The sequence below is a fragment of the Pongo pygmaeus genome, chromosome 2 (genome assembly GCF_028885625.2).
Source record: "Pongo pygmaeus isolate AG05252 chromosome 2, NHGRI_mPonPyg2-v2.0_pri, whole genome shotgun sequence".
NCBI classification, from domain to species: Eukaryota; Metazoa; Chordata; class Mammalia; order Primates; family Hominidae; genus Pongo; species Pongo pygmaeus.
Window position 1 is genome coordinate 114,681,531 of NC_085930.1, and position 27,390 is coordinate 114,708,920.

At 40.0% G+C, this 27,390-nt stretch overlaps 1 protein-coding gene across 1 annotated transcript in view; it reads left to right on the forward strand.

Annotated features, from left to right (window-relative positions):
* The window catches only part of SCN11A (sodium voltage-gated channel alpha subunit 11), a 199,478-nt gene that overhangs the window by 26,453 nt on the left and 145,635 nt on the right, over positions 1-27,390 (forward strand). The window lies entirely within an intron of this gene.

Below are 27,390 nucleotides of genomic sequence, written 5' to 3' on the forward strand. Positions count from 1 at the left end.
TGGTCTAAAACAGGGAGGAACCCTTAGTTCCAGAAATTTCCCATCCCTTTCCAGGAAAACTCATGAATAATCCACCGCTTGTTTAGCATATAATCAAGAAGTAACAATAACTATAACCAGCTGAGCATCCTGTGCTGTTCCTCTGTCTAGGGAGTAGCCATTCTTTTATTCCTTTACTTTCTTAATAAACTTGCTTTCACTTCCCTCTACGGGGTTGCTCCAAATCCTTTCTTGTGTGAGATACAAGAACCCTCTCTGAGGGCAATTTGGCATGCTGAGTACTTTGAACTAAAGGAGACTGGAAGGTCTCAGAAGCAGCCTCAGAACCAAGGTCTCTCTGACCTCCTGCTCTCCTGTCTCCCATCCCTCCTCTCTTGAGGTAAGTCAGGAACAAGAATTCCTCTTCCCCCAGGGTTAAGGGGGGCTCTTAGAAGCTAGAACTCCCTTTATCCAAAGCAAGCTATTACTCCAAACTTCCTCCAACCTTTCTGTCTAAGAGCTCGTGCAGAGGCCAGGGGGTTTCACTTGGCGCTTTGAGGGTTTGCTGAAAAACCAACTTGGAAAAGGCAGATTAACTGGAGAAAAGGCATACAAATTTATGTAATGTGTATATACAGGAGCCTTCAGAAGGAAGACCCAAAGATACAGGGGAAATTGTCCATTTTCATGGTTAAGTTCAAAAAAATATGGACAGCCCTGTAGAGATGTGATTGGACAGAAAGGGTATGATCTAATGCTAATAGACTGGGGATATCCAGCAAGACCTGTCTGTCTAAACTCTTCTGGCCCTCTCTGAGCATGCATTCCTTCCTTCTGGGTATGGGGCAGGACTGTTTCTGAAATGGGAGTCTTATGACTTACAGTCAAACAAGGAAGATCAGATATCTTTTTTTATGGCCAGTTTTACACAGAAAGGTAGAGGAAAAGTTACAGTATTATGTTCAGGTTTTATGGCTGGCTTTGGGGTAAAGGGGTTCTGGTTTCTGTGACCTGCCTTGGAGAAGAGGGATTCTAGTTTTTATGGCTAGTCTCAGGGGAGAAACTTTTTCTCTTATGGCTGCTTCTGAGGCTTCATTTTGGGGGTATTGTTTTCTGAGCCCCAACACTGGCAATAAAGATGTTCTCTGATCTGCCCTTGCCTGATAGTAAGTCATAAGACCTTACCTCATTCCAAAGGGATGATTCCTCCCCATACCCAGGAGGAATAAATGCTACAACAGAGAGGCTAAGAAGATTCTGAACAGACAGGCCTTCCTGGGCTTCCCCAGTCTATGTGCTAATATTAGGTCATACCCTTTTGTCTAATCACATTTCTACATGGCTATCCATTCTTCATCGAACCTAAGCATAAAAACAAACTATTTTCCCTGGGTCCCTGGGTCTTCATTTCTGAAGCATGTAAAGCTTTGATTAAATGAATCTATTATGTTCTTCTCTTGTTAACCTGTCTTTTGTTATAGGAGTATCTGCAGTGACACTTGTGATGGGGAGGAAAGGTATCACACCTTTAGGTCCCTATAGTTTATATACATAGTCACTACTCCTCCATGGAGACAGAAAAACCTGGTGATTGGGAAGGGGGACTGAAAGGACTGAAAGTTGGGGATCTTGGCCAGGCACGGTGGCTAATGCCTGTAATCCTAGCACTTTGGGAGGCCGAGGCGGGCAGATCACCTGAGGTCAGGAGTTTGAGACCAGCCTGGCCAACATGGTAAAACCCTGCCTCTACTAAAAATACAAAAATTAGCCAGGCGTGGTGGCGGGTGCCTGTAGTCCCAGCTATTCGAGAGGCTGAGGCAGGAGAATCGCTTGAACCCGGGAGGCAGAGGTTGCAGTGAGCCGAGATCATGCCATTGCACTCCAGCCTGGGTGACAGGGCAAGACTCTGTCTCAAAAAAAAAAAAGAAAGTTGGGGATCTGAGGTGAAAGGCAAGTCTATTTTTCATCATCTACCTTTATATTCTGCTTGATTTTTTTCTTTGCTTTTGCCATAAGCATATATTATTTTTAAAGAAAAAAGGTTACCTTTTATAAACCTACTTTGACAAATAATAAAGCAATAAAAGATATAAAGGAAGCATTGCAGAAAATACAAGTAGAAATGAATAGAAATATAAAAGTCATGGGAGGAGACCCAAGACTAAACCAGGAAGAAGTTGAATCTCTGAATAGACCAATAATAGGCTCTAAAATTGTGGCAATAATCAATAGCTTACCAACAAAAAAAGAGTCCAGGACCAGATGAATTCACAGCCGAATTCTACCAGAGGTACAAGGAGGAACTGGTACCATTCCTTCTGAAACTATTCCAATCAATAGAAAAAGAGGGAATCCTCCCTAACTCATTTTATGAGGCCAGCATCATCCTGATACCAAAGCCGGGCAGAGACACGAACAAAAAAGAGAATTTTAGACCAATATCCTTGATGAACATTGATGCAAAAATCCTCAATAAAATACTGGCAAACCGAATCCAGCAGCACATCAAAAAGCTTATCCACCGTGATCAAGTGGGCTTCATCCCTGGGATGCAAGGCTGGTTCAATATACGCAAATCAATAAATGTAATCCAGCATATAAACAGAACCAGAGACAAAAACCACATGATTATCTCAATAGATGCAGAAAAGGCCTTTGACAAAATTCAACAACCCTTCATGCTAAAAACTCTCAATAAATTAGGTATTGATGGGACATATCTCAAAATAATAAGAGCTGTCTATGACAAACCCACTTTACCTAGGAAGTGTCAACTGAAGAAAGACAAGGTTCGTAAATGTGGGAAGGAAAGCTTTATGTCTCATAAAGGGTTGCAGCCTGCAGGATGGCCATTCTGACAGGCTGGGAAGCACAGCCTCCAGTAAGAAGCCAGAAGCAGACACTTCAAGGGAGGGGCAAAGGGAGCAGAAATTTATGTGGAGCACAGTGGCCAAATATACATATTTATTAAGCTATAGGAAGAGTCATGAATATTTATGAAAGGAGAAACATGCACATGTACAATTGAGCGTCACGCCTCTCCATGAGTCCCAGGGACAAAACATAGCAATGTTAGCATGATCTGAGGGTGGAGTTTTTGGCCCTCTGATATCAAAAGGTAAAGCAGTGGACACACAAACCATTACTGTGCCTTCTCCTTAGACAGGCCAGAACGACTCCAGTGGTGATCTCTTATCAGGCAAAAAAGGAGGGGCAGCCTTAGGCACTTGGTTGATTGATATCAGTGGTGGAGTCTTTTGAAAGGGCTGGTTTCTGCTAAGCCCTGAGGGAAGAAAGCCTAATCATGGTTAGTCAGGGAGGGGGTATAACAAGGTGTGTCTGAACCCCCAATCCCATCATGGCCAATAACTCAGTTTTCAAGATTATGCTGGGGGCTCCTTGGCCAAGCAGTCAGTTGAGGGGCTTAGAATTTTATTTTTAGTTTACAGAAGCTTCTAGAAAATGTTGTTGTTCAGGCTCCATCCACACAACATTGAATTTTACCTGAGTCGTATCATTGTGGAAAAAAGAAACAGTTAAGAATCCTTCCCATGCCCGTCCATTTTGTGTTCTGGAAAAGGCCCATTGCAAAGAACCATCCTTTCCCACATGACTTAGGTGGGACTCAGAACAAATGCCTGTTAACCTAACTTCGGTTAAGATTCTCTCCCTCACTCAGGTCCCCACAACATCTTCTTAGCAGCCCCTCAAGAATAGGCTGGCCTCAGAGCAAACCATTCTCTGATCTGTTATTCCATCAGGCCACCTTTTCATCCCAGTTCCCCACACCAGGGTCTTTCTTGTCTTGTTTACCCCTCTCTATAAAAGAAATCCCTTTTTGGCTTTGAGAGCTGTCAAAATCATTAATAGGGAAGCCATTAGGCTAATACAGCTCCAGCACCTTGAGTTCCTAAGCAAACTTAAACCCAACTCAATGTAAACAATAAAGCAAAACTTAAGCTTAACCAATCAGAAACTGCCAACTAACCTCTACCTAGAGACTTCACCAATCAGAAATGGCCAACTAACCTCTAACTAGGGATTTTCCATTTTAACCAAGCAAATATTTAGTTTGCCTTACTTCTATGAACACCTTTAAAAAGTTTCCCCTTACCTTCTTGGTGGAGCGCTAAACCACCTGTGGTCTGGTACTGCCCCATACAAATAGCTGAATGCTCAAATAAACTTATTAAAATTTTAATGTGCATAAGCTTATTTTTTTTTAACAGATCTTATGGTCAGAAGGTTCTTTCTGTTGTAATAGCTCTTCTCTCACTATTGCAATAGTTCCTCCCCACTCCCCTTTGCAATATTTTTTTTTGAGTAAAGTCTTTCCTTACTAAATCTGGATTTGTTTTTTATTTCACCATTCCCAGAAATTTTGATGCATTCTCCAGTTGATTATAATATGAAATGAGAATTGAGAGCCACTGCTTAGAGGATGTGAACAGTGCATTTGCTAGGACAATCTAATACATATACATGTCTCTGTTAGTGTGTGTTCCTACAGAAAGCAGATTTAGGAGGTAATCTCAGGAAGCCCAAGAGAAAGAGCAGGAACTGTGATGCAGGAACTGTGATGCAGGGAACTGTGATACAGGAAGAGGAAAAAGCCCATCCAGGGTACATAAAAAATGAGTGGGTTTCTTCTGTGGGTGACCGAAGCTCAGTCTTTCTGGGGATTCTAGGAAGAATATATAGAACACACCTTAGATTTTCTCTCTCAAGGGACAGGAAAGCTGGGGTTTGTATCCCTTTTTTCCTGTTCCTCACTGATTGAGAATTATCTCTGAGAGTTTCAAATCTCAAACACTGCTGGACTGTCCCTGGAGCACCTTCAGGTAGACAAGCAGAGAAATGTACAGGTTCTTGAGGGAAACTGTCCTATTGGCACATTATCCAATGCAGCTTCAAGCAAACTCTGAGGCGGGACAAAGGAATATGGAGTTGGAGATCAGTAACATCCGTTGCAGCATTGACCTTCACACCTATTGAGAATATCCTTTTTTATTCTTTAAAGTATCAGTGAGTATCAAAATTTGACCACAAAGAAATCTATAAATTTTCCCAAATAGAAACTTTAATTGAGATTTGTTGAATGCTTACTATGCGCTAAGGCTTCCCAGATATTTATTATCTTTATTTAACTCTTGGTGCAACCATTTGAGATAGGTATTATTATCATCTCCATTGTACAAATGAAGAAGTTGAGCCTTAGGTTAAATACTTTGCCCAAAATCATATAGTCAGAAAAAGACAGAGCAGGGATGTAAACCCCAGCCTTCTGACTCAAGCATTCAAACTATTAACCACTATGGGGTATGCTTCACCACAGCCTTTACTCATAATGTGGAAAAACAAGAAGTTTATAATAACAATGGTGCAAAATGATCAAACAGTAAATACCCCAACCATTTGGAGATTTAAAAAATTTATTTGATGAGACAATGAAAGCGATGATAAGAAAAACCCTATAAAGTAAAATGTATGGGTTATGGATAAAGTTGTGATAAAAGGGAATATCATTATAAATAAGAAAGAGTGACACATGAATTAAACATTCTACTCAAAGGTTATAAAAAGAACAAATTAAGCTTTGGAAAATGGAAGTGAGGGATTCATAAAAATAACAGCAGAGTGGACTTTGACTTCAGGTAAAGATGGAATAACAGAAACTGGATTGATCCTCCTGCTGAAACAATGAAAAAATAGACAAAACATGTGAAACTGTAACTGCTCAATGGACTCTTCCTGCCCAGTGCACAAACAAAATCAATTCATGGAGACCATGGCACTGCAGTAAAGAGTTTAATTGATGTGAGGCCAGCCACGTCACACAGGAGACAGAGTTATTACTCAAGTCAATCTCCCTGAAGGCTCAGAGGTTAGGGGTTTTTCAAAGGTAGTTTGGGGAAAGGGGTAGGAGTGCTTGCTGGTAATTGGTTGGAGGTGCAATCAAAAGGGTGTGGGAAGTGATTCTCCTGAGCGCTGAGTCACTTCTGGGTGGGGTCACAGGAGTGGTTGGTGGGTCCAGGTAGAGCCATCCATTATCGGACATGCAAAAAAACTGAAAAGATATCTCAAAAGGCCAATCTTAGGCTCTATAATAGTAATGTTATCTGCAGGAATAATTGGGGAAGTTGCATATCTTGTGACCTCCAGAATAATGGCTGGCAATTGTTTGTGTCTACACCTTAGCAGAATTCAGGCTCCTCTATCCTCCTAGCCTGGTGGTCTCTCATTAGCTTTACAAAGGTGGTTGAATTTTGGGGAAGGGCTATTATCATGTAAATTATAAACTATATTTCTCCCAAAGTTAGCTTGCTTAAGCCTAGGAGGGCAGCTTGAAGGCTAAAGGCAAAAGAAAGAGCATTTGGCTAGATCAGATCTCCCCCACTGCCATAACTTTATCACTGTTGTATAATTTTTGCAAATGCAGTTTCAAAACAATGATTTTTTTTAATTTTTTTTTATTTATTTTTTTTGAGACACAGTCTTGCTCTGTCGCCCAGGCTGGAGTGCAGTGGCGCCATCTTGGCTCACTGCAAGCTCTGCCTCCCGGGTTCACGCCGTTCTCCTGCCTCAGCCTCCCAAGTAGCTGGGACTACAGGTGCCCGCCACCACACCTGGCTAATTTTTTGTATTTTTAATAGAGACCGGATTTCACCTTGTTAGCCAGGCTGGTCTTGATCTCCTGACCTTATGATCCACCCGCCTCAGCCTCCAAAAGTGCTGGGATTACAGGCTTGAGCCACCGCGCCTGGCCCAAAACAATGATTTTTTAAAGACACTCGACATCAAACAACAAAAGACAGTTTCCTTAACAGGAAACAAAGGAGGTGAACCCTATCTTGAGAGAGCTTCCAGGTCTTAGAACAGGAAGGGGAACCCAGCAGAGTACAGTAGCTTCCTTGAGTTGAGGAGAAGGAGCTGAGAGTCTGAAGGAGAATAAAAACATCTGGAGTTTTCAGGACAGACAACCAACGAGGAAAGAATTGCACACAGAAAGAAACCCAGAGATCTGTAGAGAGTTCTTTTCTAGTATTTGGCAGAGTACTGATCAGTGCATGTGTGTGAAGAACCAATCTGAGGTCAGGAAAAGAAGTTTCTAAAAAGATTAGAAGTAACAGTGCCCAGGGTTCACAAAAAGCCAGGAATAGTGGCCCAATTTCACCAGCCAGGGCACTGGATAGTCCCTGTGGAAGAGTCTTGCCTTAATAATGGGAAATAATTAGCCCCCAAATGAATGCTGTTGCAGTTTTACCTAACAAATCTTAAAAGTAAGACCGCAAAGAAACAAACTCTTTCCAAATAAATTAATGGTGTTCCAGAACAAAGTTTAAGAATATTTATAGGAATACAAAATACCCACACCTAACAAGTAAATTTCACTATATCTGCTACCTAACAAAAATTGCCAGGCATGCAAAGAAGTAGGAAAATATGACCCATAATAAGGAGATAAATTGTTCAATCGAAAGCACGCAGAACTGACATAGATGTTATAATTAGTAGGACATTAAAACAGTTGTAACTACATGCATATGTTCACAAAGTTGAGTAGAGATATAAAAGATGTAAAAAAAAAAAAGACATAGAACTTTTACATGAAAACTGTAATAAAAGTGAACTGCAGGACAACTTCAAACAATACAGTTGGAGCTTCCAAAAGAGAGGAAAGAGAGAGAGAGACAGAAAAAGTACTTGAAAAAATAACGGTTGAAATTTTCTCAAATTTGATGGAAACTATAAATCTATAGATCCAAGAACCTCAGAAAATACTCAAGTACAGAAACAAAGAAAACAACTCTAAGGCACATCATAAAACTGGTGATAAAGAGAAGCTCTTAAAAGCAGCCAGAGAGAATAAAAGGCATTACAGAAAAGCAAGGATGAGGATGACTTTAGATTTCTTGTTTGAAACAATGTAAGTGAGAAAATAGTTGTCTTGGTCAGCTTGGGCTGCTATAACAAATTACCATAGACTAGGTGGCATAAACAACAAACATTCATTTTTCAGGGTTCTGGAGACTGGAAAGTCGAAGAGCAAGATGCAGGCAGACTTGATGTCTGATGAGAGCTCACTTTCTGGTTTGCAGAAGGCCATCATTTTTATTGTGTTCTCACATGGCAGAGAGCAGAGAGAGAAGAAGCAAGCTCTCTTGTGTATTTTTATAAGATCTCTAATTTCATTCCTGAGGGCTCCACTCTCATGATATAATTACCTCCCAAAAGCCCCACTTCCCAATATCAACAACACTGGGTGTTAGGATTTCAACATATGAATTTGAGGGGAACAGTCAGTTCAAGCACTAGTGAAGCAACATTTTTAAAGTGCTAAAATAAAAATACTATCAACTTATAATTTTATAACCAATAAAAATATCTTTCAAAAATGAAGTCTGGCTGGGCACAGTGGCTCACACCTGTAATCCCAGCACTTTGAAAGGCTGAAATGGGCAGATCGCCTGAGGTCAGGAGTTTGAGACCAGCCTGGCCAACATGATGAAACCCTGTCTCTACCAAAAATACAAAAATTAGCCTGGCATGTTGGTGTGTGCCTGTAATCCCAGCTACTCGGGAGGCTGAGGCAGAAGAATTGTTTGAACCCAGGAGGTGGAGGTTGCAGTGAGCCAAGATCACACCACTGCACTCCAGCCTGGGCGACAGAGTAAGACTCCGTCTCAAAAAATAAATAAATGAAGTTAAATAAATAAATAAAAATGAAGGCAAAATAAATATGTTCCAAACTTAACAAAGACTGAAAACATTTATCACTACTACATGATGCACTATAAGAACTATTAAAGGATGTCTTTCAGGCCATAGGAAAATGATGCCAGGTGGAAACATGGATCTACACAAAGGAATAAACATCAGAAACTGAATTGTTTTCAGTGCCTTAGTTTGTATGCACATGCTTGAGCTGACAGGGTGTTTCAGGCAATACCTCATACTTGCAACTTTCTCTGGGGGATCACCCCTGAACAACTAAAGCCATCTTACCCCAGATACCTGAGAATTTTACTGCTTTCCCTACCCTGGCAGCCCATGGCCAATGACCATCTGCAATGGGGGTACTAAAGCCCCTTTCCTTGCCTCAAAGTGGGACAGATTCTGTGGCACAGTTTATACTTCAAAGTTCCCTGTGGGATCAGATGAAGCTAGACTTCACCTTAACCCACATTCTTACATAGCTCCTTTTCCTTCCCTACCCTGCTTCTCTCATTCCCTTATCAGTTGCTCCTGAGAGCACCTTAAAAATATATCACGTCTAGTGGCTCACGCCTGTAATCTCAGCATTTTGGGAGGCTGAGTTGGGCGGATTACTTGAGGTCAGAAGTTCGAGACCAGCCTGGCCAAAATGGCAAAACCATGTCTCTACTAAAAATACAAAAATTAGCCGGGCATGGTGGTGAGTGTCTGTAATCCCAGCTACTTGGGAGGCTGAGGCAAGAGACTCGCTTGAGCCCGGGAGGCGGAATTTGCAGTGACCCAAGATCATGCTACTGCACTCCAGCCTGGGAGACAGAGCAAGACTCTGTCTCAAAAAATATATATGTCACATCTTTCCTGTGATGACAGAACAATCCAGTGCTTAGTAACCCTTTTCAGTGTAGTCACTGTCTCTATGAGAAATAAATAAACATCTATTTGTTTAAGCCACTGGAAAAAATTTTGCATATATATGAACCTCTGTTTCAGGCTCTGCTTCTGGGAAACCTGAATTAGGAGAGGCACAGAGTATACAAATGTTTGTATCCAATGTAAATACTAAGCAGATGGCATTAACATCAGTGGAGCTTCACAATAATCAAGCTTCAAGATGATCATCCTATGGCCATAAGTCAGTCTCTTTTTTCAGTCGTTCTGTGCTTACTCAGTGGGTTTGTGTATAGAAACCCAAAGTAGTTGTCTTAGTCCATTTGTGCTCCTATAACAGAATACCTGAGACTGGGTAATTTATAATGAGTGGAAGTTTATTGGCTCACTGTTCTGGAGGCTGAAAAGTCCAAGATCAAGAGGCTGGCATCTGTCGAGGGCTTTCTTACTATGCTATCACATGGCAGAAGGTAGAAGGGCAAGAAGAGAGCTAGAAGAGGCTGAATTTGCCCTTTTATAACAGCACCAATCACACCCACGAGGGTGGAGGCCTAGTGCCCTGACCTTAAAGGCTCTCTCTTCTTAAAAGCTCCACCTCTTAATATTGTTACAACGGCAATTAAATTTTAACATGAGTTGTGGAGAGTAACAAATATTCAAACCACAGCAGTGGCCATGACATCAGAAATGTAGGCCATGCCTCAGCTCAACAGAATGGACCTTCCCACACCAAAACTGATTTGGCTGCTGCTGCTGTTGAGTGCACAATATGCCAACAACAAAGGCCGATGATGAGCCCCTCATACTATATCATTTCCTTGGGAGACCAGCCAGCCACCTGATGGTAGATCAATTACACAGAAGCCCTTCCATCATTAAGTGGGCAGCATTTTTATCTCATTGAATTTTTTTTCTGAATATGAATAATTGCTTCTATTCAACTTGCTTTAACTAGCAGCACTATCCATGGGATTCCTATTCACCCCCAAGGTATCCCACACAACATCACTTCCAACCAAAGAACTCATTTTACCATAAATAAGTACAGCAAGGGATTCAACTGGTCTTACTATGTGTCCCACCATCCAGAAGCAGCTGGCCTGATAAAAATAGTAGAATGATCTGCTAAAGACTCAATTATGGCAGACATAATTGGGAGACAATACTTTACCAAGTTGGGATATTGTCTTATAGGATGTGTTTTGAGCCAATAATTTATATATGTTTCATTTTCTCTCCTGGAAAGAGCACACTGTTTGGAAACCAAGTGATGGAAATGGGAGGGGCTCCTTTTTACAATTAATAACCTGTTTGCAAGAGTTTGTTGACTTTGTAACTTTGACTTCTGGTCTGGAAGTCCTAATTCCCAAGAGCAGAATGCTTACATCAGGAGACACAATAGTTCCATTGAATTGGGGGCATTTCTACTCAATGGGGACTGAGAAGACCATGTCTGGAATCAAGAATTCCCTGGGGCACCTCTTAATACTTGCATGTTCAATAGAAAAGGTCAGTGTGGAAGAGGGGGGTAAGAGTGACCACAAAAATTCAGGAGGAGTAAGGACTAAAGCCCATAAAGAATGAAGGTGTGGGTCACCTCAATGTGTAAAGAATTCCAACCAGCCAAGATTCTGCTCGAAGGCAAGGGTATTATGGAATGGGTAATGGAAAAAGGATGTGGTAAGTATCAACGATGGCTTCATGATCAGATACGAAGCTGAGGACTGAGGCTGCAGTGTTATGTGTATTTAAACCAGTAATTCCAAGTCTCTGCCCTTCACCTTTTGCCTGTGGTTTTGCACAAAGACTTTCAATGGTGCTCAACTTTAATTCAATGGCAACCAGGTATGAGAAGACACAACCAGACCTGCTGGTGCTGCATATCCCTTGGCGATCTTAGATTTGATGTGGACAACATGACAGATGAGATTTTGTGTTTCCCCTTGTTGGGGAGAGAGCAAGAACATCCTTATTTGTAGGACAGATCTTCCGCCTAACATTTTTATGTTAGGTAGAATCATAAGGTTGTTTTATGAGAATTAAGTATGGGCAGAAAGATTAGAATGGATGCTGAATAGCAAAAAGGGTGGGCTATGCTGATCCTGTGCTTGTTTGTGCCTCTCCCTTTCTTCCTGTGACTTCCTGGGGCTTCCCCGCTGTGGGCTGCATTTTCCAAGATCTTATGTCAGCTGACTTCTGGCTGGGTTCAGCCAATGGGAGGCACTACTGGGAGACTGGAAAAAAAAGAAAAAAAAAAAAGAAAGGCAGAAGCCAGAGAATTTCTTCCTCTTTTTCTGTGTCCTAGCATCATCTCCAGCAGGGACCGGATCTCCTGCATAGCTCCAACTATGGCATATACAAATTTTATGTATGTGAAAGTTTGTGTGAACTAAGCATGTAAAATGTGTTTCTGGATCACTTAGTTTGTTATACCTGCCAAGAAAAAGGATTGGAAGACGCTATTAATGATGTAATTTGCTAAAGATTGTTATCTCTAAGTGGTAGCATTATTGATGACTTTTTTTCATTTGGTTGCTTTTTAAAATAAAAAGGTATGCCACCCTCTCATCTCTGTTAATGCTCTTTGATGAACAGTGCAAACTGTCACCTGGTATTTATTTTCAGGAACCTCTAATAGCAGCTCATCAAGCATTTATCTTGCATTTACAAACTCTAGCTGGAGGTACATTTTTAGCCATCCTCAGTTAAAAAAAATAATTGCAGTAGAAACTGTAGAAATGAACATAAGAAAAAGTAAAAGATGAGCATAATCGCTTATTACATAAGCATTGCTACCTTTTTTCTGCCCACATAGAGATCAGGAAGAGAAAACAACATCTTAAGTAGAATTTATGAAGCAAGGAAGTTATTGGAAAGGAGCTCAAAGAAAAACTGCTATGGAGTTTTCATGTAAAGGAAATGATCCAGGCCGAGCACAGTGGCTCACGCTTGTAATCCCAGCACTTTGGGAGGCCAAGGCAGGTGGATCACTTGAAGTCAGGAGTTTGAGACCAGCCTGGCCAACATGGTGAAATCCTGTCTCTAATATAAAAATTAGCTGGGTATGGTGGCACGTGCCTGTAGTCCCAGCTGCTTGGGAGGCTGAGGCAGGAGAATTGCTTGAACCTGGGAGGTGGAGGCTTCAGTAAGCCAAGATAGCATCACTGCACTCCAGCCTGGGCAACAGAGCAAGATTCTGTCAAAAAAAAAAAAAAAAAAAAAAGAGAGAAAGACAGAGAGGAAGAAAGAAAGAAAGGAAGGAAGGAAGGAGCTGATCCAGTACACCAAGTTTATTCAATCAACAGAATTTCTTTCCTTTTCTTTTTTTCTTTTTGAGGTGGAGTTTCACTCTTGTTGCCTAGGCTGGAGTGCAATGGCACAATCTAGACTCACTGCAACCTCTGCCTCCCAGGTTCAAGAGATTCTCCTGCCTCAGCCTCCTGAGTAGCTGGGATTACAGGCATGAGCCACCATGCCCGGCTAATTTTGTATTTTTAGTAGAGAAGGGGTTTCTCCATGTTGGTCAGTCTGGTCTCGAACTTCCGACCTCAGGTGATCTGCCCGCCTTGGCCTCCCAAAGTGCTGAGATTACAGGCATGAGCCACTGCTCCTGGCCCCAGAATTTCATATTATTTAATTTGTAAATCTCAAAGCCCAAATCAAATATTATTTTTCTTTTCTAAAATGTTTTTATTTCTATTTTAAAGATAAGAGAGTTTCCTTGTCCAGATCAGTCTGACCTGTTTTTTGTAATTCAGAATATTATTGGTAGAACATACAATAATTTTTTGACTTAATTGTAATCTGAGTGACTATCAAGTGCACTCCTCTTATTTAACAGGAAATTGAGAGCAAGTGACTTGGTTAGGATGAGACAGAGCAGGGACCATTTTTAGGAACCCGCCGCCCCCAACTATGGAAATATAGGAAAATCTTGAGCTCCTTTAAGGGGACTTCCAGGCACCTAGCTAGCCTTGAGAAATAAATGAGCAACCTGATAAGCAAAAAGTTAGCTTAAACAGTAGACAAGGAAGTTAGAACCACAAGATATTTGGTTCCCTATAGAAACTAAAGATAATATCTTATCATATGTCCTTTTCCAGAGTTGTTTTTTCAGAAACCTGGACCTCCACCAAATGCAAAATGCCATCTGCTGGCACGTAGACCTCAGATAAAAGGGAACTGAGGACCAAACTCTGACCACTGTTCTTTGTTCTAAATTTCTTCCTGAGGTCCCTGGAGAGGGACATGCCTGCAGGCCAGAACTTAACATTCCTTTCTGCTGACCCCAAGTTTTTAGGTAAAGCCTTACTTCCTTAACCAATTGCAAATCAGAGAATCTTTGAATCCACCTATGGCCTTTAAGCCCTCGCTTAAATATATCCCACCTTTTTAGGCCAAACCAGTGTATAACCTTCATGTATCAATTTATAATTTTGCCTGTAACTTCTACTTTCCTGAAATTTACCCCTCCCCTGCCTTTAAAAACCCTTTCTGTAAACCATCAGGGAGGTCGGGTCTTAAGCATAGCTGCCTGAGTCTCTTTGCTTGGCATCCTGCAAATAAATGCCCTCCTTTCTCCTGCTGCAAAACCTCAGTGTGAATGTTTGGCTATGCTGCGCCAGGCAAGCAGACCTAGGGTTGGTTCGGCAACAAGGGGAGTAAGTGGCAGAGCTGGAACCACAGTCTGCTCTCTTGATTCTGAATTCACTGTTTCTTATAAATATTAATGGTTCTTCAATGAACAGCAGTTTTTCTTCAAACCACACACCCCTCCTCAGCAATCCCACCCTTGTGATTCTTTTAGGTTCCACCCCCGGGTTCGGAAACATGTATTACAATCTTCCATTTCTCAATTCAAAATTTAAAATCCCAAATTTACCGCGGTGGTCTCTCAATCAAAAAATTTAGCTGCTATCTCATAAATTTATCTATTGCAAAGTCAAGAAAAAAGAAATATTAGGCCAGGCAGGGTGGCTCACGGGCCGGGAGTGGTGGCTCACGCCTGTAATCCCAGCATTTTGGGAGGCCGAGGCGGGTGGATCACGAGGTCAGGAGATCAAGACCATCCTGGCTAACACAGTGAAACCCCATCTCTACTAAAAATACAAAAAATTAGCCGGGCGTGGTGGCGGGCACCTGTAGTGCCAGCTACTCGGGAGGCTGAGGCAGGAGAATGGCGTGAACCCAGGAGGCAGAGCTTGCAGTGAGCAGAGATGCGCCACTGCACTCCAGTTTGGGGAACAAAGCAAGACTCTATCTCAAAAAAAAAAAAAAAAAAGAAAGAAAGAAATACTAAAACTTCTGTTTGTACTAAATTTTTTCTATTTTCACCTTTCATCTTTAACAAAATTATACATAATTAGAGTCAAATAATTCCACAGGACTTGTTGGGAAAATGCCATCTCCCTCTTCATTTCCCCTTCTAGAGGCCACTACTACTTTTATTTGTGGGTTTTTAGGATTTATTTTCATATCTCTAAATGACATGCTTACTTTTAAAATCTTCTTTTTAGAATTAGTTATTATCTGTCGACTTCTCACTATGGAAGATGAGAATTTAGCTCTTTTTTGACAACTTCCCTTTAACTAGACTTGCCCCTAGTATCTAATATAGTTATGTCATACCTTTGATTAGACAATATCATTTAACATTAATATGGCTATGTACATGCCCTGGCTGGGCACAGTGGCTCATACCTGTAATTCCAGCACTTTGAGACGCAGAGGTAGGAGGATAGCTTGAGCCCAGGAGTTCGAGATCAGCCTGGGCAACATAATGAGACCCCTATCTTTACCAAAAAAAAAATTAGCTGAGCATGATGGTGCACACCTGTAGTCCCAGCTACTCAGGAGACTGAGGCGGGAGGATCACTTGAGTTCTAGAGGTCAAGGCTGCAATGAGCTATTATCATGCTACTGCACTCCAGCCTGGGTGACAAAATAAGACCCTGTCTCAAAAAATAAAAATAAAAAATATTTTTAAAAGACTGTGTACACATTCTTCTCAGCTGAGCCATCTAGTATGCTATGCTTAGTTTTCCTTTTCTGTTCAACTTTCTATTTTCTCTGGAATTTATAATTGTTTGTTTGCTTTGGTCTACCCAATAAAAATTCAACCTAAACTCTCCATTAGTTTTCTGAATCAGCAATTCTCAAACCTTCTGGTCTCAAGAGCCCTTTCCACTCTTAATATGACGGAGAATCCTAAAGAGCTTTTATATATACACACATATACACACATATATGTGTGTACACATATACACACATATGTGTGTGTACACATATACACACATATGTGTGTGTACACATATACACACATATGTGTGTGTACACATATACACACATATGTGTGTGTACACATACACACATGTGTGTGTACACATATACACATATACGTGTGTGTACACATATACACATATACGTGTGTGTACACATATACACATATATATATGTGTGTACACATATATATATGTACTTTTTATTTTTGCATAAGCAGGATCAGAGGACCAAAGGGCTTTTGATTATATGGGTCATATCCACTACATTTATAGTATTTGAAATTAAAACTTACAAATAAAAAAATCTATTTATTAATACATTAAAATACTAAACCTATTTTATGTTAACATAACATTTTTCATGAAATGTAACTATGTTTTCTAAAACAAAACAAATATAATAAGAATGATATTATTTTACATATTTTCAAATCTCTTTAATGTTTGGCTTCTTGGAAGACAGCTGACTTCTCATATCTGCTTTTTCATTCAATCTGTTGTAATATCACATACCATGTAGCCTCTGGAAAACTTTTTTGTGTACTTATGACAGAAGGAGATTGAAAAAGAAAAATAATATCTAGTATTATTACATAAATAGCTTTGACCTTGCAAATTATCTAATAAGGTTTCAGGGACCCCTAGGGCCACTGGACCTGACTTTGGGAATTACTGCTCCAAATATATATACATACTTTTTTTTTTTTTTTTGAGATGGAGTCTTGCTCTGTTGCCCAGGCTGGAGTGCAATGGCACAATCTTGGCTCACTGCAACCTCTACCTCCTGGGTTCAAGCTATTCTCCTGCCTCAGCCTCCTGAGTAGCTGGGACTATAGGTGCATGCCACCACACCCACCCTTGTATTTTAGTAGAGATGGGGTTTTACCATGTTGGCCAGGCAGGTCTCAAAGTTCTGACCTCAGGTGATCTACCCACCTCGGCCTCCCAAAGTGCTGGGATTACAGGCATGAGCCACCGTGCCCAGCTCCAAATATATTTAGATGCATTGGATGTTCTAATAATTTAATCTTTTAAAAAGGACTTCCTTCTGGATCTTTCTGACTGCTCCATTTGGAATAGTTTCCCTCTATATCTGGTGCTCAGTAGTTATCCAGGTGTCTCCTTTCACCAAAATCCAGAGGATTCTCTTGATTTCTCTTCTATGCTATATACTCTTCCCATATCCTAAGGCTTCCTCTTTCTTGTTCTGGTGGAATATATCCTGCAGTAGCTTTCTGTGAAATGATGCATGGGGACACATTTTTTCAGACCTTGCATGTCTGAAAATGACTTTATTCTACTCTCATACTTGATTGAGAGTTTGGCTGAATTAATATAATAATTTGGAAATGATTTTCCATTATTATTTTGAATGAATTACTCCATTATCTTTTAGACTCCAGTGTTGCTATTGAGAAGTCAAAAGCCATTGTGATTACTGATCCTGTTACTCTACACTCAGAGAACTTTTAGTATTAAAATAAAAACTTGTGCCTCTATTCAAAACACTTCTGACACCAAATGTGTAGGTTTCCCAAACCAAGCAATTCTCCACTTCTCTCTGGACACCAACTGGGTGTCCTACAATTTAATTCACTTCTGACACTAACTGTCCAGAGTTAATGCAGACTCCATAGATTAAGGGCTCAGTCCCATAAGACTGCCCCCAATTTCAGATGCCAGTTGCAAGTATTGGGTGTTTAGGGCATCCACACTTCTCTCCAATTTTGCTACAAATCTAGGGTTTCCATGACCTTCTCCTCAGGTTTGATAATTTGCTATAATGGCTTTCAGAACTCAGGAAAACACTTTACCTACACTTACTTGTTTATTATAAAGAATACAAACTAATGGCCAGATGAAGAGGTACATAGGGCAAGGTCTGAAAGGGTCCTGCGTGCAGGAGCTCCTTTCTCGATGGAGTTGGGATGTGCCTCCTGGCACAGTGATGTATTCCCCAACCTGGAAACTTTTTTAAGTGTTATTCAGGGTTTTTATGGAGTTTCCTTTATGTAGGCATAACTGATAAATTATTGCCATTGGTGAATAGCTCAATCTCCAGCTCCTTTCCCCTCCTAAAATGCCTCAGTCTTTCTGGCAACCAGACCCTATCCTGAGGCTATCCAGGGGACCCAGCCACCAGTCATCTTATTACCATGAAAAAAGACTCTCCTATCACTCTGGAGATTCCAAGGGTCATAGAGGCTCTTATGTCAGGAACTGGGGACTAAGACCCAATGTTATATAATAAAAGGTGCTCTTATCACTCAGGAAATTACAAGGGTTTTAGGAGCTTTGTGCCAGGAACAGGGGATGAAGATAAAATGGACATTTCTTTAAAAAATTGTTTAAAAATTTTTTTAGAGTGATTTGAGTTGTTCTTTTATGTGTATTTCTTATTACATCACAATATCACAAGTATTTTCTCTTTCTTCCCAGTGTTCTAAAATCTCCCAGTGATATGTCTTGGTATGAGTCCACTGTACTGGGTATTTCCTAGGTCTTTTTAATCTGGAAACTCATGTTTTTCCATTCTGGGAAAATTGCTTGAATTTTTCCTTTGATAATAGTTTCACTTAAATTCTTCTTTTTTTCTCTCTCTATGAAACTACTATTCAGATCCTCTCTCCACCACCACTTTTTTTCTATGTCTTGTTTATTTTTGTTCTACTTTTGTACAATTTCTCAATTTTATTTTTCAATTCTTCTATTGAATTAAAAATTTTTTCTTTTAGTGACATTAAAGTCCTCTGAATGTTCCTGTTTGTTTATTTAGGTTTTGTTTTGGTTTGGTTTTTCTGAGACAGGGTCTCACTCTGTCACCCAGGATGGAGTGCAGTGGTGCAATCATGGCTTGCTGTAAACTTGAACCCCTGGGCTCAAGCAATCCTCCCACCTTGGCCTCCCAAAGTGCTAGGGATTACACGCAAGGACCACTGTGCTAAAGTAGTTTCATGGCTGCAACATTTTCTCTAAGTACCCTGAAGACTTCGATAATATGTTTTTTTCTTTTTTATTTTTTTCCTCCTTTCAGAATCTGTTTCCTCAAGATTGCTTTATCTATTGGTTGATTTGTCTCCATCTTTCATAAAAAAGCTCTCAGATGTCTGTTGATTCTTGATTGTTTTTTTTTATTTTATTATTATTATACTTTATGTTTTAGGGTACATGTGCACAAAGTGCAGGTTTGTTACATATGTATACATGTGCTATGTTGGTGTGCTGCACCCATTAACTCGTCATTTAGCAGTAGGTATATCTCCTAATGCTATTCCCCCTCTCCCCCCATTGATTGGTTATATAGTGGTGGGGTATGCAAACCCTGATTGAGCATCAGATGTGGCTCAATGATCTGGCTGGGCTATTTTCAAAGAATCCTTTATGTTGGTATCATTGGGACTTCTTGGGCTGGTCAGATCCTCAAGAGAAGGTTCTTTCATTCCCAGATACTGATTAGTTGTTTAGGTTGTCACTTGAAGCACTGAAAGATCAAATATGTTGATAAACACAATGCACAATGCAAAACTAAACAAAGGCCATGTGTGGACTTCATAGTGAATATCAGAATGTAAAGGATAAAAGGAAAAATCCTAAAATCTTTTAGAGACAAAACACATATTATATAATAAGGAATAATACTCAGATTGTCATAAGCCTTCTTATCAAAAACATTGAACAAAAAAGACAATAGAGCAGAATTTTCAAAGTACTGAGGGAAAATTACTTTATATTTAGAAACATATACCAAGCTAAACTGTCATTCAACATTGAAGATGAAAGAGAACTATTTTCTTAAAAATAATGATTTAGAAATCTCAGTACTCTGGACTTTCTCTGAAGGAATTATTAAAGTATGTACTCAGGTAAGAAAAACAAAACAAAACAAAACAAAAAAAACAAAAAGCAAATCCAAAAGGTAGTGGGAGGCAGGAAGCAAAATGAGGGGAAAAAAATTAGTAAAGCTCATTGTTATGTTTCAGTACTGATTGAGGATTTTGTTCAAAGCCTCAGAGTGAGCACATGCCAAATACTTTCTCCTTTGCTCCAAATATGTAAAAATGGATAAGACAATATTTTAAAATAAAAATATATGGGTAGTTGATCTAGAAGTTAATGGAAAGTTTATGTGAAGCAAAAAGACAGCCCACATGGCAAACAGGGGCTGAAGCCACATGGTCCTTGGGGAACCAGGACTGTAAATGGGCACTTTGAGCCAGAACTTAATGCCTTTGCAGGAACGGGAGCCACAAACACTTTCACACGTGGTAGGAGACTAGAACTGGGCTCATTATGCAAAGCCAGAGGTAGGAAAGGAAAGAGGTTGGTCCCTGAGATAGCTCTGTTACCCCTCCCAGGGGTTGCAATCACTTGCCAGTGTCTGGGGAGATCCTAGTACAGAATGGCAGATTTTGCTCAGAGCCCTGTATTGAGGGAAGAGAGAGACCCTCTCATATTGTTTTATATTGTTTTATACTCAGTACCTGTTTTAGAAAAAACAACAAGGAAGTAAAACCAAAGACAGGCAGCCCGGCGCCAGGCCCGAAACCAAGCCTGGGCCTGCCTGGCCTAAATCCAGTAGTTAAAAATCAACTCATAACTTAAAAACCGATGTTATTCATGGATTCCAGACATTGTATAGAAGAACATTGTGAAACTCCCTGCCATGTTCTGTTTCTCTCTGACCACCAGAGCATGCAGCCCCTGTCACATACCCCTTGCTTGCTCAAATCAAACACGACCTTTTCATGTGAAATCCTTAGAGTTGTGAGCCCTTAAAATGGACAGGAATTGCTCACTCGGGGAGCTCGGATTTTAAGGCAGTAGCTTGCCGATGCTCCCAGCTGAATAAAGCCCTTCCTTCTACAACTTGGTGTCTGAGAAGTTTTGTCTGCAGCTCGTCCTGCTACAGTATCACCTGAAACTGAAGCAGAAGACATAGAATTATATGTATGAAGAGTGGAAAGAAAAAAATTGTCGACCTGGAATTCTACATATAATTAAAGTGTGAGGGCAAAATAAAGATATTTTCATATTCTGTACAATGAAAATTACAAAACACTGCACAAAGAAATCAGAGGAGACACAAACAAATGGGGAAAAAAAAATTCCCTGCTCATGGATAAGAAGAGTCAATATCATTAAAATGGCCATACTGCCCAAAGCAATTTACAGATTCTATGCTATTCCTATCAAACTACCAATTACATTCTTCACAGAACTAGAAAAAACTATTTTAAAATTCATATGGCATAAAAAAAGAGCCCAAATACTCAAGACAATCCTAAGTAAAAGGAAGAAAGCTGGAGGTGTCACATTACCCAACTTCAAACTATACTACAGGACTACAGTAACCAAAATAGCATGGTACCAGTACAAAAACAGGCACACAGACCAGTGGAACAGAATAGAGAGCCCAGAAATAAGGCCGCACACCTACAACAATCTGTTATTTGACAAAACTGACAAAAGTAAGGATTGAGAGAAAGACTCCCTATTCAATAAATGATGCTGGGATAACTGGCTGGCCATATGCAGAAGATTGAAGCTGGACCCCTTCCTTACACCATATACAAAAATCAACTCAAGATGGATTAAAGACTTAAATGTAAAACCCAAAACTATAAAAACCCTGGCAGACAACCTAGGCAATACCACCCTGGACATAGGAATAGGCAAAGATTTCATGACAAAGACACCAAAAGCAATTGCAATAAAAGCAAAATTTGACAAGTGGGATCTAATTAAGCTTAAGAGCTTCATCATAGCAAGACAAACCATCAACAGAGTAAACAACCTACAGAATAGCAGAAAATATTGGCAAACTATGCATCTGACAAAGTTCTAATATCCAGCATCTATAAGGAACTTAAACAAATATACAAGAAAAAGAAAACCATTAAAAAGTGGGCAAAGGACATGAACAGACACTTTTCAAAAGAAGACATACATGCGGCCAACAAACATATGAAGAAAAGTTTAATATCACAGATCATTAAAGAAATGCAAATAAAAACCACAATGAGATACCATCTCACACCAGTCAGAATGGCTATTACTAAAAAGTTAAAAAAGAACAGATGCTGGTGAGGTTGTGGAGAAAAGGGAACACATACACTGTTGGTGGGAGTGTAAATTAGTTCAACCATTGTGGACATCCGTATGGTGATTCCTCAAAGAGCAAAAAGTAGAACTACCATTCAACCCAGCAATCCCATTAGTGGGTACAGACCCAGAGGAATGTAAATCATTCTACCATAAAGACACATACATGCAGATGTTCATTGCAGCACTGTTCACAATAGCAAAGATATGGAATCAACCCGAATGCCTATCAATGACAGATTGGATAAAGAAAATCTGGTACATATACATCATGGAATACTATGCAGTCCTAAAAAGGAATGAGATCATGTCTTTTGCAGAAATGTGGATGGAGCTGGAGGCCATTATCCCTAGTAAACTAATGCAGAAACAGAAAACCAAATACTGCATGTTCTCACCTATAAGTGGAAGCTAAATAATGAGAACTTATGAACACAAAGAAGAAAAACAATAGACACTGGGGTCTACTTGAGGATGGAGGGTGGGAAGAGGGAGAGGAGCAGAAAAGATAGCTATTCAGTACTGGACTTCATACCTGGGTGATCGAATAATCTGTACAACAAATTCCCATGACATGGGTTTATCTATATAACAAACCTTCACATGTACCTCTGAACCTAAAATAAAAGTTAAAAAAGAAGTATTTTCTACAAAGACTAAATAAGTTTACTCCATACTAGTTGGGTAGGCAAAACACTGTAATAAACAACTTTTAATTTTCTAAATTAAGTTCCTAAAAAAGAATGAGAACATGATCTTGTTGGCTGATTTAGACTGAACTTAGCTGCAGCAGTTCAGCTTGACTCCATGGGTCTCCTATCCTTCTCCTGGCCAAGCAGGCTAATGCAAGTATGTTTCTCTTTGGCAGAGGCAGAGGTTCAAGAAAGCAAACAAAATTACAGAACAGCATTTAAGGTTTGCAACCAACATACTATGACTTCTACTTTGTTCCACTGGCCAAAGCAAGTCACAAAGCCAAATCCAAAATCAAGGAGTGCGAGAAACTGCAAAGCCACATGGCAAAGGGTATGGACACAGGGAAGGGTGAAGAATTGTACTACATCTGTCTCCTCACATCTTACATACCCCTGATATCAGTTGGAGCCTCCATGGTTTGTGTGATCTGGGTAAAATGGTTTTGAACCTTCAGTTACAAAACTTGTAGAAATACAAATCCCATCGTAGAAGCCAGCAAATTCCTGGACTGTGTATGTTTTCCTGTTCCTTTTTGCCTTTGGCCTTTGCTTGTATAAATCATTCAAGATGGTGAAACTCAGCTCTTTTTACTTCACAAACATAGTCCATTTACACAAAGCTCACGTGAGTAAGGAGAATTTATTAAAGCACTGGTTGTGGGTCATATTATAGACAAAATAAATCAAAATACTTGTTTCTCATTTAGACTTCTTTGTACTTTTCAGGTTAGGAATCACTGGCCAAATTTCAAAAGTTATTATAAACTACAGTAATCAAACAGTTTGGTACTGGCATAAAGATAGGTGTATAGCTGAATGGAATAGAATTGAGAGTCCACAAATAAACTCATACATCTATGGCCAATTGATTTCTGACAAGTGTGCTAAGACCATTCAATGGGGAAATAATAGTGTTTTTTTTTTTTTTTTTGAGACAGAGTCTTGCTCTGTCGCCCAGGCTGAAGTGCAGTGGCGCCATCTAGGCTCACTGCAAGCTCTGCCTCCTGGGTTCACGCCATTCTCCTGCCTCAGCCTCCTGAGTAGCTGGGACTACAGGCGCCTGCCACCACGCCCATCTAATTTTTTGTATTTTTGTAGTAGAGACGGGGTTTCACCATGTTAGCCAGGATGGTCTCAATCTCCTGACCTCGTGATCCGCCTGCCTTGGCCTCCCAAAGTGCTGGGATTACAGGCGTGAGCCACCGCGCCCGGCCAATAATAGTTTTTTGTTTGTCTGTTTTTTGTTTTTTTTTAAACAAATGCTGCTGGGAACAACTAGACAGCTACATACAAAAGAATAAAGTTGGGCCCCTACTTCACGCCATACACAAAAATTAATTCAAAATGGATGAAAGACGTAAAAGTAAGAAGAAAAACTATAAAACTCTTAGAAGAAAGCATAGATGTAGAAGTAGAAACAACCCAAATGTCCATCAACTGATGAATGGATAAACAAAATGTGTTACCTACATCCAATAGAATATTATTTGGCCATAAAAAGGAATGACATACTGATACATGCTACAACATGGATAAACCTTGGAAAAGAAACATTTTGCTGAGTGAAAGAAGCCAAAAGACCACATATTATATAATTGCATTTATTTGCCCAGAGTAGGCAAATTCATAGAGACAGAAAGTAGTTTAGTGATTGCCAAGGGCTGGGGACTGGAGAGAATGATCAGCTTTGTAATGGATATGGAGTTTTTTTTGAGGGGTGATGAATATGTTCTGGAATTATATAGTGGTGATGGTTGCACAATATTGTGAATATATCAAAAGCCACTGAATTGTACACTTTCAAATGGTTAAAATGGTGAATTTTGCCTCACTAAAAAAATGAGTTTAGGAGGTTGACGTAACCTTGGTGAAACCAAGAACCATTTGGCATAATCATGGATTTTGTTTTTGTTTTTGTTTTTGTTTTTGTTTTTTGAGAAAGAGTCTTGCTCTGTCACTCAGGCTGGAGTGCAATAGCATGATCATGGCTCACTGCAACCTCTGCCTCCCAGGTTCAAGCAATTCTCATGCCTCAGCCACCTGAGTAGCTGGGATTGTAGGCGCAAGCCACCATGCCGAGCTATTTTTTGTATTTTCAGTACAGACAAGATTTCGCCATGTTACTCAGGCTGGTCTCAAACTCCTGGCCTCAAGTGATCCACCTGCCTTGGCCTCCCAAAGTGCTGAAATTACAGGAGTGAGCCACTGCACCCAGCCAATCATGGTATTCAAAAAAATTAATTTAATAAATGTTTAGTGATTATCTTCAATGTGCTAGGTAGTGAACGAAATACATGCTAATAAGATCAACCCGTAACAGTTGCACCCCAAAATCTTGAGTTTAGAGGAAGAAAGGGACTATTAAATAATTAAGTTGCATGTGGTAAATGCAACAGAACTGAGTAAAACTTGATCTAAAAGCACAGAAGAAAGTGAGAACAAGTTTGGGGAGGGGGGAGTTCAGAACGCCCTTCTAGAGGGGATATTTGAATTTGATTTTTAAGAACAGTTTGCTGATTGAGTAGGTCAACAGTGTAAAGAACATGTGCAAAGTCAGGAGATGAAAGAACAAGCCTTATTCCAAGAGTGAATCATCATGCATACCTTGAGGACTTGTAGAACCAAGCTCTACCCAGTCCACACCAACCCAGACACAAATCTAAGACCTCCGAACAGACTCCCAACAGGGGGAAAGGATTTTAAGTCTTGTCAGCTCTTACAAAGCTAAGCTAAGCCATCCAAGTCGCAGGCTACATGCAATGTATTGCCCCCTAGAGTTGGTTACGATGTTAACAAAAATCAAATTGGAAATGAAGCTTAAATTCACTAGATGGCAGTAGCTACAAAGCAGATATTTGTGTTACTTTATCTTTTCAGTATTCTAGCTTTAGGTGTTGACCACATCTTAGGGCTCAAACCTGCAGGAGCTGGGAGCCAAGCCTGAGGGGGTATTGGTCAGTTCCTCAGCCGGCATGCATAGGTTACAGCTGATCACCTTTCCAGGTGCTATATCCATCATCACACTTCTTCCAGTTAGTACTTTCACCAAGAACCTGCAATGCTAATTCCTGTTTTTGAGTGCAGGGGAACCTCATTTTCAGAGTATTTACTATTGGAGTACCTATAATTACAAGTTGGGAAGCAAAGGTCATCCCAACACGAAATGTTCACTAACAGAACCTTATAAAGCTAGTCCCCACTCGCACCCTCCTCTGGCTTAACACTGGCATCTACTCCCACCCACTATTATTGTCAGGTGTTTTTACTGTGATTATTATGCTGACAAATTGCAAGGTGAAACTGCCAATCTCACAAACATGAAGGATTTCACTAAGATAATGAAAGCAGTGGAGGAGGACTGATGGAATAATTATTAGAATGCCTCTAAGAAATGAGGATCTGGCAGAGTTTGTCTGATTACAATTGAAGAAGAGAAAATTAACAAAGATGATGACATAATAGAGTCTTCAAAAGGGGATAATTAGAAATTCAAAGGGTTACGAGAGGTCCTGGAGAAAAGTGAAGTCCTTGATTATTTTGCAAAATCTACCTTCTTTAAAATCTTGATATGAAGGTCAAATGAGAAATGATGGATGCCATATTTTGCCATCTTACAATTTTGTTTTTTAGAAAAAAAGCACACCAAAATGAGTCTCGATTCAACTTCCTGTCCTAAGAATTCGTCTGTAGTTGCAATTATAATCAAAAGTGGTTACATGTAAAAGAAAACAAATGTAGTATTATAATTTTTAGTTCTTTTAAAGCTAAAGCTTCAATCCACACTCTCCTTTACCTCCATTATTTGCTGTAAAATGTTGCTTCCCATTTCAGTGGATTCATGTTAAGTGGACTTTTCCCAGGAATAATTATCTTTAAATAGGCTTTTTTTTTTATTATTATACTTTAAGTTTTAGGGTACATGTGCACAACGTGCAGGTTAGTTACATATGTATATATGTGCCATGTTGGTGTGCTGCGCCCATTAACTCATCATTTGACATTAGGTATGTCTCCTAATGCTATCCCTCCCCCCTCCCCCCACCCCACAACAGGCCCCGGTGTATGATGTTCCCCTTCCTGTGTCCATGTGTTCTCATTGTTCAATTCCCACCTATGAGTGAGAACATGCGGTGTTTGGTTTTTTGTCCTTGCGATAGTTTGCTGAGAATGATGGTTTCCAGCTTCATCCATGTCCCTACAAGGGACATGAACTCATCAATTTTTTATGGCTGCATAGTATTCCATGGTGTATATGTGCCACATTTTCTTAATCCAGTCTATCATTGTTGGACATTTGGGTTGGTTCCAAGTCTTTGCTATTGTGAATAGTGCCGCAATAAACATACATTTGCATGTGTCTTTATAGCAGCATGATTTATAATCCTTTGGGTATATACCCAGTAATGGATGGCTGGGTCAAATGGTATTTCTAGTTCTAGATCCCTGAGGTATCACAACACTGACTTCCACAATGGTTGAACTAGTTTACAGTCCCACCAACAGTGTAAAAGTGTTCCTCTTAAATAGGCTTTTTCTAAGGAACTCCTTAATTCTACCTTATAAAAGCTTACAGAGCCCACTAGGCATAAAAGCATCATAGAAGTGCTGCTATGTGTTTGGTTAGTGGAGATTGCAAACCCGATTCCAGACTCACTCATCCAGCTTCTTCCTCCAAGAGGAATGAGGTTTTCCTATGATGGCTACATCTGCTTGCTTCAAACTTAAATCAT